The sequence below is a fragment of the Oratosquilla oratoria genome, chromosome 9 (genome assembly GCF_046742065.1).
Source record: "Oratosquilla oratoria isolate Oo_2021 chromosome 9, ASM4674206v1, whole genome shotgun sequence".
In the NCBI taxonomy this organism is placed as follows: Eukaryota; Metazoa; Arthropoda; class Malacostraca; order Stomatopoda; family Squillidae; genus Oratosquilla; species Oratosquilla oratoria.
This window is the reverse complement of record NC_134785.1, coordinates 6,726,208-6,746,123: the sequence shown is the minus strand read 5'-3', so window position 1 is coordinate 6,746,123 and position 19,916 is coordinate 6,726,208.

Genomic DNA, 19,916 nt, shown 5'->3' with positions numbered 1-19,916 from the left:
ACAAACGTTATTTCATCATGAAATCTTATCCACGCTTTAAAACTATATTAATGATCCTATCACTATTCAACACTTCATTATAAGCCACTATATTACCTGGGAAGTGTGAGAAGATGAGTGTCCTTTTTCATGGAGAGGATAACACTTAAGTTGAGCTTTCGAGAAGGCAGATCAATAACCTACATATGATGGTAATTGTAAAGAGTAATCACTTTCTCGGATTCTTCCGTCCTCTGCCAGGGGCGTTGTGAGGATCGGCCAGGAGGGCCGATATCATGTACAAGCTACTCCAGTCACTTGTAGAGCGTCCTCTGCCAGCATTGATAGGGTCGGTAGATACCGATAGACAGGAGTGTACGTCCCATTGGAGTCGTATCAAATATGCTAACCCTCTCTCGCGTCCTTTGGTGTTGCTTATGTTCGCACGGGACGTGTACAAGATTTCGACCGAAATCCTACTCCTTCCTCTCGCACACCAGTAGAATCACGCCCGCGGTCCCGCTAGACATGCAAAACATGCATACTTTATACTTTAACTTTATACTTTCGGTACGTTTATACATACAACCACTTACGAGTACATTACCTATTTTAAACACTAGAGATTGAATATACATTATACAACAATTTAATAACATACACAAATGTACAATTTTTTTTTCAATGAAAAAAATCACATTCACGCAAAGGCGTAACACCAACCCTTTCGTTGGCTAGTGTAACCATACCTTTAAGGAGGCGTTGGATGCAAGAGGAATGTCTATCGAGCAAGGAAGAGAGAGTGATCGCCATAATGTCATGAAACTGTGGGGGTTAGTCAGGTCGCACTGTCATGTCGGTCCCTGCTGCAGCCATGCCTCGCTGCATTGCCTCTGACCCCTCCTCCCGCCACTGCGCTGGTAAGTCGCAGCAGTGGGGCAAGATGACCAAACCTTGCTATGTTTGAGGCTTCACCAAGCGAATCAAACATCAGCATAGCTTAAAAAATAATAATAAATGAATAGATAGATAAATAAATAAATAAATGAATAAATAAATAAATAAATAAAATATCAGAAAATAAAAGTCTCATATTCATCATTATTTCGCATACATTCACATCTTTACAATAATATTTGTTTGTTTGTTTGTTTTTCCTAACTCTTGGGAAACAAAATGTTCTCAAATATTTCTTGTTTGAGCGAAACATGTATCGTAAACTGATGAAGTCGGAGGATGCCAAGTTTTGTTGTCCCTCCCCAAACAAATTCCGTTTTCTTTTGCCATAGTCATAGTGGTCGTAATGGTTTTTCATAATTGTGTGTTTTGTAACCAATATTTATCATTACATTTTTATTAACAACAAAAAATATTGTCTTTCTAATTTTTGACAATTATCTGACATTAAATCCATAGATGTTGAATCACTGCATAGTTTAATGTCGACAGTGCTCGTCCATATTTGAATTTTGTGTTTTGTTGGTTGTACACGTCACAGAAGATGATGTACAGAATACCAAATCATGATAAGTACGATAAAAAGTAACATGAATTTCGTGGTTCAAAATGGACTTTAGTGTCGGCTAGGAGGGAACTTATGAAAGTTCGTTTTGTGACATAATCCTTACGTGACTGTTTTGCACGGTATACATTTCAACATAATTATTTAAGAAATCTTTCATTTTAGGTACAGAACCTGTGTAATCACAGCTCTGTATAAACAATGTATATTATATGGAAGAGTCGATTACATGCGATGGAAAACTCGATTCCTTTGGGTCGAGTACTTGTGCCAACCGAGCGAGGAACGTTGGTAATAACTTCATTCCTGTTTATTTCTGATTTGGAACCTACAATTTTACGATTACATTTAATCTTAAAAGCCCAGAATTAAGCGATTGCTGAAAGAAAAAAAAAAGTTATTTCAACTGCTGGGATATTATGACAAGTTGATGAAGGTAGAAAAAGAAGTCACGGGTCTATTTCCGATTTTTTTTTTTTTTTTTTTTAAGTTTATTCCTGACCGGTTTCGCTCTATGCCTCTTTTGAAGAAGCATAGAGCGAAACCGGTTAGAAATGAACTCGAAAAACTCGGAAATAGACGCGTGAATTCTCTTTCTACCTTCATCAACAGTTATTTCAACATTAAAAACCCACTCCAATCTGGGTGGTGAGCTGGGCCTTGGCCGTGGCCCATCGAATCTGCCCGGAGCGACCCGAGTCGCTTGAATCGAATACTACATCTTGGTCACCCTCACTACACTACCCGAGTTTCAAACTCGAGGCTGGAATACGCAGCTTATAGAACAGTGGTCCTGTGGTATGAGAAATGGTGTGTGCTTATACTAATGCACATACCACAGCCTGGTATTTCACATTCAAACCTCCCTCCGAGCACGGCCCGAGTCAGTCGAGTTCTACTGAAAGTCACACCGACTCTCATGATATTCACTACTCGAGGCTGCTGGTCCACGAACAGCCGTCCTGTGGTATGAGTGATGGGTGGTGTGTACTCGTACCACTATTCATACAAGTCCCAAGCAGTGTGTGACATGACCAGTATACATACCACTCCAAACTATCGACATATCAATGATAGGATGACTCGATACATCCGATTCAGTGAAAGGAGTTGTTTGATTTGAACGAATGACTAACAAGTTTCACATCACTATTACCTCTCACTTCATCACTCTCACTATCACATCACACTCTCGTGTGGAACTAAAACCCTCGGGCATGCAAGATGTTAAATAGATAGGAAAGAGCACAATTACCCAAGCATGCTGGCCAAAGAGTTTACCATGCACTATCACCACACCAATATACATTCCACCAGACCAACATATTGCCTAAGTAAACTGCAATGGAACTAAAACGGTAAAAATTAATAAATACAAAAATAACTAATAGTAATAATTATAATAACAATAACGGTAATGGTGGTGGTGATGATGATGATGATGATGATGATGATGATGATGATGATGATGATGATGATGATGATGATGAGTGCCCAGTGGAATGCCCTTCCCGGAGAAATAATTCACTCGGATAACTTATCCCAGTACAACTCTTGCACGAGACTCTTCCTCATCTACTGTATGATTTCTATGAGTGGTGGAGGTATTTAGTGCATGATGGACTGGTTTTGTACTCCAGCATTGTTTGGGGTTTTCATGTTGCGTGTCGCAGCCTTTGCCTAATGTAGTTACTCATCTTTTTGCCTATCTACAATGTATAGGACACATCATCAAATTTTTCCAGAGTGTACTGATTGAAGTCAAGTGGCATTCCAATGCCACCTTTGTAGTCTTGCTTGGCGATTCATATTGTCTGTCTTGGGCGGAGATGTCGCTGTGAATGATGGGGCTACAGGCCCCTTCAAGGTATGAATTCAAAGTATGAATCACCATGGAAGGTGCTTCTTACTCTGCACTATATAAAGCTATTCATGGACCTTGTATGGTCCGTCCAATACTTGGTGTATTATCGATATCTCACGCATGTTGGGAGGACTGAAAGCAGGGGCGCATCCAGGGGGGCCAAGGGAGCCACGCCCCCCGGAATTTCCTTTTAAGAAACGAAATACACTAACCGCTCACTGTCTGGTGTGCGCTTGAGTTGTTTTTTTTTGTCTCCTCGTATTTTTACATGAGGTAAGTACATTAATGTATATCACTATGTCACTTTGATTTAATGAAGCGGCCTTGCTGTGGATGTGCTGTGCCTTGCGGCACTGCTTTTGACCCAGAGCAGTGGACAAGATGCAGGGATGACCCGTCATCCAGGAGGTGCCAAGATGGAAGGGAGGGAAGAAGGTAGAGGGGAGTGGCGTATGTAGGGGATGAAATGGGTGAGAGTGATTTCTTCGCCTTCATTTTTCGGCTACCTCCCTTGTAAGTTGGAAAAAGCCTTTGGTATATGTATGTATGTATTGCATTGTATTTAGTATTCCGACTTTATTTTCCCTGTGGTTTCTGCAATATCATTTAGTCACGCGTTGTGATTATTTTTGCAGTATATATATATATATATATATATATATATATATATATATATATATATATATATATATATACATATGTATATATACTCTTGATTGCTCTTAACAGCTTTCCTCCTATCCCATATATCTGCAATACCTTCCTGTCTTCCTTGTCATAACCCTTTTCCAAATTCGTAAGGGCCCAAAATACATCCTTACCTTTTCCTAAAGCTTTCTCATATATCTGTCTTACTACAAAAATCTGATCCACGCAACCCCTACCTGTCCTAAACACACACTGTTCCTGACCAATTAATTACTCCGTTTCTCTCCTAATCCTCTCAATCAAAACCCTCCCATAATCCTTCCCAACTACACTCAACAAATTGATCCCTCTGAAACTACTGCACTTACACTTATACCCTTTTCCTTGTAAAGCGGAACTATATAGGCACTCCTCCAGTCCTACGATACTCTAGCCTCTTTTAGACAAACATTAAACAACCTCACTAGCCAGTCCACCATCACTATACCTACCTTTTTTGGACACTCTTCGTGACACCAATCCAACCCAAGTGCCTTACCTGCTCTCATCATTTTAATAACTACATTCACCTCATCTTTCCTTATTTCTCCTCCATTTTTCTCATTCATCACTGTCATTTCCCTTCCTATCCTCTTTCAAATTTAGCAACTCCCTGAAATACTCTGACCATCTTCCTCTTACTGCTGTCTCTTTCATTATTATCTCTCCATCTGCACCTTTTACCATTTTACCTCTTCTTCCTCTTTTAATTTCCTCCCAAAAATATTTTTATTACTTTAAAAAAATTCTGTCATACTCTTACCCCATTTCACATCTGCTCCCCTTTTTGCCTCCTTTATCATATGCTTTACTTCTTTTCTTTGTGCCTCTCATATGATTCTATTGTCCTGTTTTGTAATCAATCTGTGAATGCTCGTTTCTTCTCTTCTACAACTTTCTTTGCTTCATCCCACCACTCACTACCCTTCCTTCTATTCCCTTCCGTCCTCCTTGTTCCATATGCCATCTTTGCACACCTCGTGACTCCCTCCTTTAAACATCCCCATTCCTCTTCCACTCCTAGTTCTATTCTATCCTTCACTTTCTCTCAGCTTCTTCTATAGAAAAGTATGTTTGCCCAATTATGAATTCATTATTGGTGCTGCACACTTATGAATATTCGTAAGGTGTGCATGTCTAATGGATTCGTAATCTGTCCGCCCAATTCTGAATTTGTGTTGCACATTTAATGAATATTGGTAATCTGAGCAGATTCACAAAATATGTGTGACGTTACTGTACGTATAACTGACAATTTATTCCATTGTTTTCAGCGATATTTAGAAGTCTAAACCTTCCTGTATTATGTATACACACACACACACACACACACACACACACACACACACACACATATATATATATATATATATATATATATGTGTGTGTGTGTGTGTGTGTGTGTGTGTGTGTGTGTGATATTGCATACATTCTTTATGAATCTTGTATTCGTGTTTCCATATAAATACGAGTATATTGCCTACAACAATACAACAAAAATCGAATATCAGCTAAACGGATTTTGGTGCCAAGGCTTAACAACCATATAAAACATGAATAATAAGAGCAGAGTATTAAAACGTACTGTTGTATTACGTTTTCTTCAGTAGTCAACTGTAATAATCTAAGAAATAAAATAACTCGAGGAATACATGGAAATAGGGTCATTGGTGTTTATAAAATCCAATTGACATTACTATTCAAGAAACCCGCAAAAAAATCCCTTTTAATTGAAATATCTATTTTCCTATAGATTTCTCTATCAGTACAATATCGTCACACTCGGATTCCTTGTCCCTCCGCCATTTTTACATTTTCCATCTTATTCTTGTACGGTCCCCTCTTTTCCAAAACAAGGAGGTAATACGTTCATATATACATTCTTCCATGTGGAACTGTGCATGTGCCTGATTTTTAACTATCCAAAATTTTGTAACGTCTTTCAAAATATTACTTCTGAAACACACACACACACACACACACGGTTGTAGGTCAAAATGCCAATGGACATAATGTCGACGGACATAACGTCGACGGACATAATGCCGACGGACATAATATCGATGGACAAAGTGCCGACATTTGTTCAAGTAGGACAAAATGCCGACGACGACTTTTATTAGTTATTTATTTAGTGAGATGATGCCAGTTGTTAATGCAGGAACCAAGCCATTTTTGCCACCAATTTTATACCTCTCTCCCTATATTTTACCTGTCATTCATTCATAATAATACAGGTTAAAATGGTAGCTCCAAAATAAACAAACTTGACAGTCTATTGATTCTAATGAATCACAAGATGGCTCAGTTGTAGAGCTACAAATTTATTAAAAACAATATATTCAATTAAAAAGTGTTACAGAAGATATAATGAACGCACAATTTAACAATTAGAAACAAGATAATTCTAAAAAGCTTTACAAGTTATGAGCAACTGCTCTTAAAAACTATATCCCTTGGCAAAGCCCCACACACATCTAGTGAAATGTTTGCTGTAGCGTTGTGAATTATATTTGAAGGAATATCATCCGTCTGCATACCGGCCATACCTTTTATTTTGTTTTGGATTTTTAGAACATCACATCTGAGACTATCAGGCTGATGAGAAAGGGTTGCAAAAGAAAGTGCAGTATCGTTAGAAGTTGTTCATGCTTTTTGTGTTATCCTCGGCAATTTACATTTATTATTTCGAACTATGTGTTCTTGTCATTATTTGCACTTCATGTACATTGATTTATTGCCAAATACAGTCTGTCTCTGTCTGTCTGTCTCATATATATATATATATATATATATATATATATATATATATATATATATATATATATATATATATATATATATAAAACAATTTGTTATTCCTAAACAATTTACGTTTTCTAAGAAAACTCTGACATAGAAAGTAGAGTTGTTAAGGGGTAACAATAATATAAAATATTTGTCACGGAAAACGTTTTCGTAAATTTGTGAGGAAAATTTAAGCGTACATTTCATCCTTTAGGTAACGGTTATAACAACCTACCTTTTGATACTTTCGGGCCATAACAGTCCACTCTAGTATCATGATTTGTCACCTCTCCTCCACTCCTCCCGTTCAAAACTTTTGTATCAGTAAAATAAAACAGGGCAAAATCTAATTTAAACAAACTCACAATAAGAAGAAACAATTGATAAATGTGAAGAAAAAAAAGATGAGCTGACATTTGGGAAACAAAATGTCCACCTCTGTACAGACAAACATGGCGGGCTTTTATGCCAATACTCTGTGGAGAAAATAGCTAAATATTGGGGAATGTCACAACTTTGGGTTGTGACACACGGACTACTATTTCTTCTCATTTTCTTACGTCTACCAGCTCTCCCCACGACAGCCCCGGTGTCACGCCCCAAGTAGGCCACGCCCCGGAAGCCACATGCACCTTCTTTTCATTGCACTCGGCTCCCATCTTACAAACTTCAGTCCAAACTTCCACTGCACCAGATGCCACTTTACCTCAAGAAACGGAACCAGTACCCATCATCGTTGAGAATACGCAAGTTGCCACTGACGCTCAAAGTTCTCAGAGTACATCTACTTCTACTTCACCAACGCCTACCAGCTCTCACCACGGCAGCCCCTATGTCACGCCCCAAGTAGGCCACGCCCCGGAAGCCACCAGCATCTCCTCTTCAATGCACTCGGCTCTCACCTTACAACCTTCAGCCCAAATTTCCACTGCACCAGATGACACTTTACCACAAGAACCGGAACCAGTACCGATCATCGTTGGGACTACACAAATTGATAAAGACGCTCGAAGTCCTCAGATAATACCATTTGATCCTGGAACCACTGTTTCGGTCCCCTCAGAGACGAGTCACAACTTTCGACCATTCTTGACGATGCAACTAAGAGCGCCGACTCAGCCCTCATGCCTCGAGCAGTACAGAGCACTGTCGCTCTGCCTATCTTCACTGGACGTCTCACTAAAGACCGCAAGAAATGCATCTCCCAAGTACTCGCTGACTGCGGAGCACAACGCACATTCGTTCACACCTCCGTTGTAGACCAACTTGACCTCAGGCCAAAGGGAACCGTGCTTTGCCGCCTTGATTCATTTAACAAGACTGAACTACCTCAGAAGTTCGACCTCGTTGAATTCAACTTGCACTTGGGCAATGAGAAACATCTCATCGAAGCGATAGTGCACCCCTCAGTGGGTAAAGACGTCTCTATGCCCGGATACCAACGTACAGTACAGGTCCTCAAGTCCCAAGGTATACCTGTCGCCAATGAAGCACCTTTAGACCAAGCTTCTAATGTCAGCATTATATTAGGCAGTGATCACATGCCATTAGTCTTTAAACGCGCCATGCGTTTCATGGGTGTCGAACTTTTCGTCACCCCTGCTGGTTCTGTAGTGTGGGGCAAGCTGCCCCCCTGGAGTCAGGACCACAACCTCCACCCCCCTATTGAAACCATTGCACTCAACAGCATCCATGTGGAAGAAACTGTCCTCACTGAGCCTCCGGCACTCGAAGCCCTCAACCGAAACGAAGAGGTCAGTAAGTCCAATTCAACAGATCTCGCCTCCAAGGACAACGTCACAGGCCTGATTGGTAAACGCAACTTCTGGTTTCAGGAGCCAGCATGGCTTCCCTATCCTGACCAAGCCAGCCCTCCCAGCTTCAAAGCTGCAGAGGATACCCTCCTCGGCCTCTTTTGGCTCATAACTGTGTCACAACTTTGGGTTGTGACACACGGCCTACTATTTCTTCTCATTTTCTTACGTCTGCTTTCAAACCCCAGTCACCAAATACTTTCGCTCAAGGGCCTAACCGACGCAGGCTCCACCCTTTTTCGTCTCCTTTCAGCCCTTTTCGACTATCAATTCCCTCTACTCTTGGGAATCACCGGAACTCTTAAGGCCTCTAGCAACTACTTGTGATATTTTTCCTTCTCCTTATCCTCATTAACTATTGCGCCAATTTGGCAGTCAATTACAGTGCCTTAACGAATTTGAGAGAGACTTCTAATTGCTCAGGAAAACCCTCCCCCCTCCCTTTAGTTGCAGGTGTCTACATATGCCTGCGAGCAAAGACACGAATGTTTAATATTAAGTGTGGGATTCCACAACCTCTCAAGTTTACTGTTCCTTTTTGCAGTTGTAACTTGCTACTTTATGAATAGAATTAGTGTATTACATCCAAGAGTTGCCATTCGAATTAGTTCTAACGGTTTCACCCACCCCCCATGCGCGCTTGCCATTTATTGTTTAGGCTAGTTTTAATTAGACTAGTTAGGATCATATCTTCCACTCTCGTGAGTAGTGACTACCCTCAAGGAACAATTAGAACTGTTTCAACTTCCACATAAACATTGCACTGCACTCCCTTCAAAACTAGCGAGTGGAAACGAGGAAGTAACGGCAACGATGTATGCCATACAGTGTATGGGCATAGGCGGTTGACCCGGCGGTGCCGGGCACTGGGCAATTAATCCCCCTGGGTCCCTACAGGGAGGTCGGGCCGCTCGTATTCTCGGAAGTTCAAACGCGCCCTACCCTCCCATATGGTGGCTATCGAGGATTTTCTTCCTTAAGTGACCGATTACGCACTGTCAGACCCTACACGAGTGATTCAAGTACAAAATCCCCCGGAGACTTATCGAATTGAAGACAGTGTTGCGAGTGACGCCCAGACCCTCGTGGGAAAGGGTTTGAACGGTGTCGTGACGAGGTCAGCTTCCAGTGAACACACCACCTTTGTGCTATTCGACTATTTGTACAAACAGTTCCCTTTTCGGGACATCCTGACCTGAAAGGAACTTGATAGTGAAAAATAGGAAGCCCTCTACGAGATCGAACCCGCGTCCCGCCATGAGGTGCCAAACGACGAGGATGGCCAGGGTTCCCGCCGCGCTCAACGGCACAGTTATCCTTCAATAGCAAACGCATCCTGCCTGAACGAGGGACCCGCGCCTATTTGAAGACATCCCCGCAACCAGCAGAAGCCCCCTAAGGATGGTAGCAAGTAACGATATTGGTGTTTACTAAATAGGACCCATAGATAGGCACGCGGGGAGTTAGAATACGGTAGGGAGAATCTATTAACTTTTAGACCAACCTTTATAAATTTGAAGCGCATGACAACGAGGATTGATTGTAGAAATAATCTTGATAATTAAAACTCACAATAGGATGATCTGTTTGATTTGCCTAGGACGGTCTACTTAATGAGTTGTCCCACCCCCCTTTGAGTTATATACACGCGCGCCGAGAAGGGAGTGCGCGTGGTCCCGGTCGGTGACTCAAATCTCCTGGACTTCGGCTTCCCACTGCGGCTATCCTTCCCCCTTCATCCCTCACTTAAGGTAGGTATTTCCCACGCCCCCACAACCACCACCTTCTCCTTCCACTGTCCATGGATTTGTGACAGGGAAATAATGCGTATTCGACTATGCTTTAACTTTGAATTGATAGAAACGTATGAAGAAAAACCTAAAAGCAAATTTGTTATTTCGTAAGAATAATTACGACAAAAATGGCGCCCTCAGTTGAATAATGTGCATAAGCTGATAATTTGAAAATCATTCTGTTGTCATTGGTTACTGATCATATGCTATTAAATATTTTTTAAAGTGTATTAAGACAAAAATAAAGGTATGGTGATTACCCTCCGCCAAACTATAATACTACATGATAAAAATATATTACAAAAAAAAAAAAAGTAGAATTCGGGGTGGAATGTACAGGGGAAAGAATTAGCGGGAACTACAACTACAACGAGCGAGTAGAATGAATTTCAACAACCATACGGCAAAATAGATTAATAGATATATAAATAAATAGCAAAAGAAAAGAAAATAGGAAAAGGCCCAGCTTCCATACAATATAGTCGACAGTTCGTGATGTCCCGGCTAACCTGACAAATACCATCATCACTGATACCAAAACCAGGAGAAACGGTACCACACACGGTAGAACATTTCAGACCAATATCACAAAATAATAATAAAAATAACAATAATAATAATAATAATGATAATGATAATAATAATAATAATAATAATAATAATAATAATAATAATAATAATAATAATAATAATTATTATTATTATTATATAAAAACTAAATAATTAATAAAAACAGAATAGGTAAATAGAGGTACAGCATTAGAAAGTTAAATATTAATGTTGTAAATTGAAATAGATCAATGAAACATATAATTTTCTTGGCGAAAATCAATACCATAAGGCGTTGATAAAAGCTATGCAGAAACGAACGAAGTTGCATCAACTACTTTAGACGCCATCTTTATTTTGATAGATTCGGAGGTCGGAGACGACGACGACGACCTGATGACCTCTATAATTACAGGTACTGCTTTACTAAATGCAGGTTAAGTTAGGTAGGTAGGTTAGGTTAGAATAGACGAACTTATCATACTTTAATTTCTTCGACCTCCGCCTCTACCAAAACATAGATGGTCTCAAGTAGTCAAAGTAGTCGTTTATAGCTTTAGAAACTTTTTCTATTATTGATTTCCGCCAAGAATAACGTATATTACATTAATGATTTATAATATAACTTACAAAACTTCTATTTAATTTTCTATTGCTATTACGCATAGGTGTGTACTTTAAAAAATTTACCTAAATTTACCCAAACACTATTAGTACTTGATTGCTTTTCAACCCCTATTCTATTGGTTAACGTAAAACAAAATTCCAACAATTTGCAAAATTCTATCGGCAACACCCATACGAAAACAAACCAAACAAAAACTGTTTTATTCCATTTTAATTTTCATTTCTACTAACTGTTCTCCGCCTCTGAAATATATCGGTAAGCATATGTAAAGTAATATTGTAATAATTAATAATTAATTAATCAATTAATTATCATCATAAGCGGATCCTTCACAATGAACATTTCTTATTAATCTATATAGTGTGATATCGATGACAACATTAGGATAATATTAATGAAACCATGGAGACTAAAGTCAACATATTATGTTAATAATATACTTACATTTGTAGGGCGATTGATAGTAGATACTTAGTAGATGTGTTTTATTACTGCACCTCATTTTTTCTTTCTTCCCGAATAAAACATACAGGTAATTCCGTAACTTATTATATATTCACTTCCAGTATATGCCACACGATACACAATTGCATGTTAGAGCACTGGACATCTTTTATAATCGACACCAAGAAAATAAATTCACAAAGTAAACAATCTCGAGCTTTTGCTTACTCGGCGTCGTCTGTCAAATCGAGCTGCGGCAAAATCGCGCATGCGTAGAAGGAGTGTACTTGTTTACAAAAGGTGCAACGGATGTTTCTCAACTTTAGTTGACTAGATATATAACTAATGAAATGAGGTGTCTGATAATTAATTACTTTACTTCCTTGACTATTTACGTGTTTTGTTTAGTTTTTTATATTTCTCTGTTTCCAATCTCATTTTAAACCGAAAAGTAATGGTGACAGGATTTTTTTTTATATAACAGTTTATTCAACAAAATATTACACTTGCATGCTGAAGATGCACATACTGTATATACATACATACAAACATTAATTTGTTGAAATGGAGAGAGCGAAAGCAATAGCTTAAAAATGCTCTCCCTAGTTCATATATAAGTATTAACAATATTTTTTCACAGAGAAGTAAATTCTATCACAAAGATATTTGGAGTAATAGTAATTGTATATACAGATTTTTTGTATCCAGTGGAAGCAGCCAATATTTACAATATAAGGTGTAGATATACAATTGTAACAATTGGGGTAAACACTGTTCACAAGTCAAGAAGCTACACACGTATAAAAAGACATACATGCATTTGCAATTTATATAAATATAAGGTATAGATATACAATTAGGTAAACAGTGTTCACAAGAAGCTACGCACGTATAAAGACATAGATACATATACACACTGATACACACACACACATGACGCACGATTCCACGTCAAATGCTTCAGGACAAATTCTCCATCAGCAAGACTTCATAGTAGCATCAGATTTTGATGTTTAGACAAATTGTTTCCTCTCCGTTCGGATTTACGAATAAAGAGGTGGATACTACATCTCCTCGCGACTATCGAAAAACTAAATACATGAAACTTGGCACATTTCTGGAGTAACCCTAGGTAAACATTTTTGGATATGGAGGCAAGCTGTCAGAGTCCTCATGTGGCGGACGTCACAGAAATTAATTAGAATGTCACAACTTTGGCGTTGTGACAAACTGCCTAGTGCTTCCCATTTTCTTTCGTCTCTTTTCAGCACCTTCGGCTATTACTTTTCCTTCGCTCTATGGAAGCGCTGGAAGTCTTAAGGTCTCCAGTAACTATGTATTTTTGCTCACCCTTCTCCAAGCAACTGTTGTGAGAGTGTAGTGCTAATTGGTCGCAGTGCCTTACCGAATCTAAGTATTTTCTATTTTACTCAGGAATCTCCACCACCCCGTCTTCCAAGATGTCTTTGTAGACTCATGATCGACGTCATCACATGTGTTATAATGTTAGGATTGAAATGTCTCAACTTCTCAATTAGATTAATTAATTCACCATATTACATTTTTGTATCCTTGTACTTTGTGATTATGATTGATACATTTCACCTATGTATTACCATTTTTTTTTTCTTTCTCATTTGTTTTGGTTGGAGGGTCCGCTGCATTTATACACCCCAACCTGCGCGCATGCCACTTCTCATCTAGGCTAGTTTTAATTAGGCTAGTTAGGATCATGTGTTCCTTTCTAGTAACTAGTGACTACCTCACAAGTCTATAGGAATTGCCTCAACTTCTGCCCAGACGTTGCGTCGCAATTCTCTCGCAATTTAACGATTGGAAAAGTGCCCGCCGAAAAAACAGCGTATTGTTCCTCATGCTTGTTGCCGCTGGTATCACTTCGTAGCAGTAGGCACGCGACACTCCCACAGAGCACGTTCTCTGAGAATCTCGCATCCTCGACAGTGAACATGAACAAATTATTCTCGTCGTTGGCCATCGCCAATCACGTTACAATGACTCGTTTTAGAGTGTCCCGGAAACTTACAGAAACAAGAAAATGTACTTCGTGACATACACCAAAATCAAAATCTACAAGTTCAGTCGGGGTACATTGCCAACTCCATTCCAGTGATTCAATGCGTTGAACTTACGTGCTCGGGAAAATCGACGAAGTACGGAAAGATCGACAAAATCGAGGAAATGAAATCCTTGGGTTCGATTCCCCTCCCCTACACATACTCAGCGCTATCGACTAAGGACAGGCTTTGTTCCCGCCGCCCCTATGCGACGCATGGATCTACGAATATCGAGAGCATCCTGTTCAACTGAGGGCATCCACTCATTTGAAGACATCACCAGTCAGTGCACTATTACAGGATAGAACAAATGAATAATCAGAGGTATCTTTATATTTAGCGAGGTCTTAGAGCGCACAGGGCTAGCCAGGTAGGAAGTCTCCAACCAAATACGTATATTGTATATTGCCCAGTAAGTTGATAAGGGAATTACTGTGAAATAACGTTCATGATACAAAGATAAAACTTGTTTAATAGCAATTGCATGCCACTGATTGTGGAGATATTTCAAATATTAAAACCAGTGTAGGAAGTTCTGTCTAGCCTAGGACTGTGATTTACATGAGTTTGCTCCCCTCTTCTAAGAAACATTTCTCTGGTCCTTCGAAAAAACACGCTCGTGGTCCCGGCCAGCGTCCCAAATTTCCTGGACTTTGGTTCCCAACTGCAACTATCCTCCTTCACAAATTTCCTTTGTATGAAAATTCTCATGCCACTCAACCACCCCCTCCTCCTTCCACTGTCTAGGGATTTCGGGACAATGTCTTAGATATTTCATTTTTTAAGTTAGGAATATGAAACCTAGCAGGCTTCTAAAGAATTAATAAGAACAATCTCTTGATAATGAAAAAAGAATGGAATCATACATACTTTTTTTTTTAGCCTCTGAATACAAATATGAAAGGACCTGGGCCTTTTTTGTGCATTATGTCAATATAAAAGTTGAAATATTCCACCACAATGGATCAAATATTTGATATACAAGTATTCTTGAAGAAGTATTTATCTGAATATACACAATAAACACACAGTTAACATTGAATATTCATTCCAACAAGTAAACAGACTGAATGACAGTGATCATCTTTACAAATAACAAAACAAGTTGCTTTGTCGTTTATTACATAACTTTGAATTTCATGACCACTCGCCACAGAACCAGAATGAATACTGTTGATTTATCAAGTGGTACATTTAAGTCACAAAAAGAGTCAGTTTAAGGTGTCTAAGTTTGGAAACAGTCCCCTTCGCAGTTGCACAGCGCAATGTATTTGAGTTGTGTTTTGCTGCATTTACACAGACCTCTGCATTCGCAGCATATCAGTTTATAGTACATATAGTGTACTTGTCGAAGGGCAGTCCACTTTGGTGTCCACACATACTGCATCCCACTCCCACCCAAAGAGCGATGGGCTGGGCAAGGCTGGGTCTTTCTCCAGGGACTGACCCCACACATATCCTCCTTGGAATGCTGCTCTCAGAGTATGTTGTTTTAAAGCAGCTTCTGTAGGAGGAATGCTTTCTAGAGACTGATTTCCTGGAGAACATCTGCTGCCTTGCTTCATTAATATTGGAGAGCCATTGATGCGGTCATACCACAGCACCACGAATCTCTCGATGAAAGCCAGTGAGCTCTCCGTCAACTGACATTGTGGATTTTACAGTGACGAGAAAGCTTCTGTGACCTCAAAGAAAGCATGCCATGTCTCCCATGCACTCTTTTTGCCTCTCCCGGCAAAGAAAGATGTCACATCACAGCCTGTGAAAGTATAGAAGAATGGCAGAGCCTGAGCCTTGGATAATGGCAGACCAGCAATGATCTCATGAATGGCTATGTACCTTTGAAACTTTTTAGTCCTAAATGATATCTACAGTTCAGAGGTCTTGAATTGGTGGAAACATTCTACAGCAAGTACAACAACATCAGTGTCTGCTGTTCTGATGAGGATGCGTTGGTGGCCTTTGTTGGCAGCATCCATGACATGCAGCATGATACGTGTGTCTGCTTCCTCCTGGGTGCAGGTTCCAGGAACTACTTGTCCGTCACTGCTGCGTTGCAGACCACTTATTCGTTTAGAGTAAAGGAAACTTGTTTGTTGTCCTCCTCAAAGCCTGCAGCATGTTCAGCAAGAAGAGAAAACAGCCCAGTTTTGTTGTCATTATTGCGAAGAAAACTGCCAGTTTCCTGGGATTTGGGTGGTGAGAATTACTTTCCTGTGAACACCTCTGCCTCTCTTCTCCCCGGTTAATGTCTTGGGGCTTTGTTCATAGTAGACATCAAAAACGATATCTACTCTGTCTACGTTCTTCAAGATGTTTTAAACGTAGGGCACGAAGACTTGTGTAACATAGTCAGAGAAGGTCTTTGAAGCAACTGGAGTTAGAGAGTGCACCACCATAGCACCATCCACCACAACTGCAGTAACCTGAGGGGCTGTGTGGTCAGAGTTAGATAGACTTTCCAGGGGAGAGAGCAAGTCAGACTTCTTGCCTGATCTCATCTCCCCTGACTTTGACAGAGAAGGTGGCCACGGCTGGTTCTAAAAATTGAAGAACTCCTCAAGCTTTCCCTCTCGAGATTGGCAGGCGATGTACAGCTTGGAGAACAATACACAGTCGTCTTTCAATGCAGATACCTGACTTTGAGACTTCGAGAACAGCGACAGATTGTTCTTCTAGATAGGTTGTGTAACTGACTTTGTCTGAGATGTTATACGTTCAGTTATAAATGTCTCATACTGACGATGCCCCAAGTCAGGCACACTCTTGAAACTTTCTACAGCTGTCTAGCTGATGACAACTTTGCTATCAAGTGTCGGCATATCGTTATTGTCCTCTAGGAAAGAACTTCCAAGATATTCTATAACATTCTTGAGAACAGTTACCTCCTTCACAAAGGAATTCCGAACACTTAGTGTCTGGTCATGGTGTTTGTCATTGGCTGCTTTCTTTGAAGGGTTCTTACAATCGCGGATGAGTCTGCTGACCTCTTGACCACCAATCATCCAACGTCTTAGTGCTGTCAACAGGAGCTGTTATGAACACGTCACTAGGCAACTATGGAGGACACACAACCCCTTGTTCTTTGTGCATATGGCAAACACTGTTTGCCACATCTGCAGACACAGAGAGCAATCTCGGTTATGAAATACAAAGACCCATACTATGAAATGTGTCCACCAGCTCACGCTTTCTGGTTTCACCGTGCACTTTTAATGCAAGGTAGATTGAAGCTGAGGTTTCACCATCTCTGTTGTGGCGGACATGCCCCGTAACGAGAGCAGATAGAGACCTAGATTTCACTGTGTTGAAAGCAACCAACTGAGAAATTGTTAAAGATGCCTGTAAATCGATGCCTTCAAAAGCCCAACTGATCTTTGATATTTGGACCATTCAGTATCATGCTTATCAGTGAAGTCAGTATTGTTGGAACAGATTTCTGTTGACAGTTCTCTACAAACTGAACGTTAATATTTGCTTGATCTTGAAAATATCTCTGCGTATAATATTCGCAGCCTTCTGTATCGTAGTCAGCCTTACATGCATGTTTTAAAGCAGGACCAATATCTTTCTCGAATGTCAGAAGCACTTCTTTGCCTTTATTTTGCGCTTGCAAATCAGGTACTGCAGCAAGAATGCGTTCCTTAAACCGTGTTGTGTGCAGCTACCCATTCTCAGCACCTAGCTCTTCAATTCTATCCGAGTAGAGCTTTGTAAGAGCTTGCAGTTTAAACACAGGCTATGTCTCAGGAGACTCTCAACATGACTCATTGTATGATATTAGTTCAGCAAATGCAACACCATGCAGAGCACTTGCTTTATTTAGATCGTTGTCTAGATTTCTCTCATACTGTTTGACATTTTTGTAGAATTTTGCTAAGCACAGAATGTGGTATTGTGCCTCTATTGCCACCATATCTCCTGTAGCTAGTTTTGACAATACCTTTGTGTCGCGGTGGTCAGTGGCAATTCGGCGGACCTTGTAATCCAACTCAAAGATTGAAGCCCTGTGTAGGCCAGATAACCCACCCTTCTCATTACAGAAGAAGCATACTGACTCAGAGTCATCAGTTGACTGGACTTGTTGTATCTTCTATTTCACACTTGCACTTGGCTGCTCTTTCAAGCATCCTAGTGTTAATCTTAGCTCGACAAGATTTATGCACAACAGCATTATGTAACAAGAGGGTTTCTTCCATGCCATGACCTTCATCTAACTGCTCAACATTTACTGAGAAAGGTAGCTGGTTCATTTCATGGAACTTCTTGATATTTTCAGCCATGTACTTGTACCCAGCACCTTTATCTTTCCTCTTTGAAGAAGCAGGACATTGTACAGGCTCACTTGTCACTGTTTGACATAGAAAACACTTATGTCAGTCCACAATAACTGGTCTTGTTTGACCGGAAGTGCTGGGGACTGGTTCATTAATTAATTGGAATGACATTGTTAGAGTAATTCAATGCACAACAGTATCAACATAAAGTGTACGGCTTTTAATGGATTTGCACTCCAGTAACTCAATGCACAACAGTATCAACATAAAGTGTACGACTTTTAATGGATTTGCACTGGTTATGCACTCCAGCTCATTGATCGGTGGTGGGGGCGGTTGAGCGAATTGAGCTCCACTTTGGTTTTTCTGCTGCTTCCCCTACCCGGTCTTGGGATTTTCCACCGATGACTACTCCTGATGCGGCCTGGACTATAGTCAATACTCGATTTTCAATTATATTTAGTCCAACACCGTAGAACGCAAAAAGAAACAAATAAAAGAAACATCACTTGTGTTGTACTCTTAAATATATATATATATATATATATATATATATATATATATATATATATATATATATATATATATATATAGATAGATAGATAGATAGATAGATAGATAGATAGATATATCAACCACGGTTCCCTTTACAGGATACGGCACGTGGTTTTTCGTTAATTTTGATTAATAGGGGGCTCCGATTACATTTTTTTTATTATCAAGAGATAGTTCTAATTAAATATTTTAGAAACCTTCCAGGTCTCATAAACCTAACTTAAAAAGTAAAATACTTAAGACCATTCTAAGTAATTTCTGTGACGTCCGTCACATGGCAAGATGTTAGTTCCTGCTGTGGCCACCAGGGGTCTCTAACAGCTTGCCTCTATATTCCAAAATATTCACCTAAGGTAACTCTATAAGTGTGCCAAGGATCATGCTTTAAACCCAAAAAATGCACGAAATGGCTTCAGGGCTGGTCTTAGATCCTCGACTAAACCCCATTGTTGGGGAGCCCAACAAGAATAAATTGCTGTGACGACTGAGTTACTGCACTGGCCGAATCAAGCTCAATGGAATCTTCTAATGTCAGGTCTCGATTTGAAGATCACTTTTTTTTTTTATCGTCAAGCGAAAGCCGAGACTATTGCTGACTCATTGCGTAGTCAGGAGAGTTGTGTTGAGATGTTCTACCTAACTCTCGACACCAATTACGAAGAGAGAGGTCAATTGGTCCGTCAGCGACTGAGGGTCCCCCTTCCTTGCCAACGCCCCCAAAGTAGTACCAGGAACCCCGCTTGTCCTTCGGGCACTGGAGATCCGACCGCTCTAGCGCTGACTGCATGACAAGACCGTCCAGGTACCCCAGCACAAGCAAGGAACCCTTGTGCTTCGGGTGTGGAAGATCCCTGCCAGCCCTCGATCTGGAGTGGGAGGACGAATCAAGAACCGCTCAGCACTTCGGAACCAGAGACTCCGGTCAACGCAACTGAGGTCGAG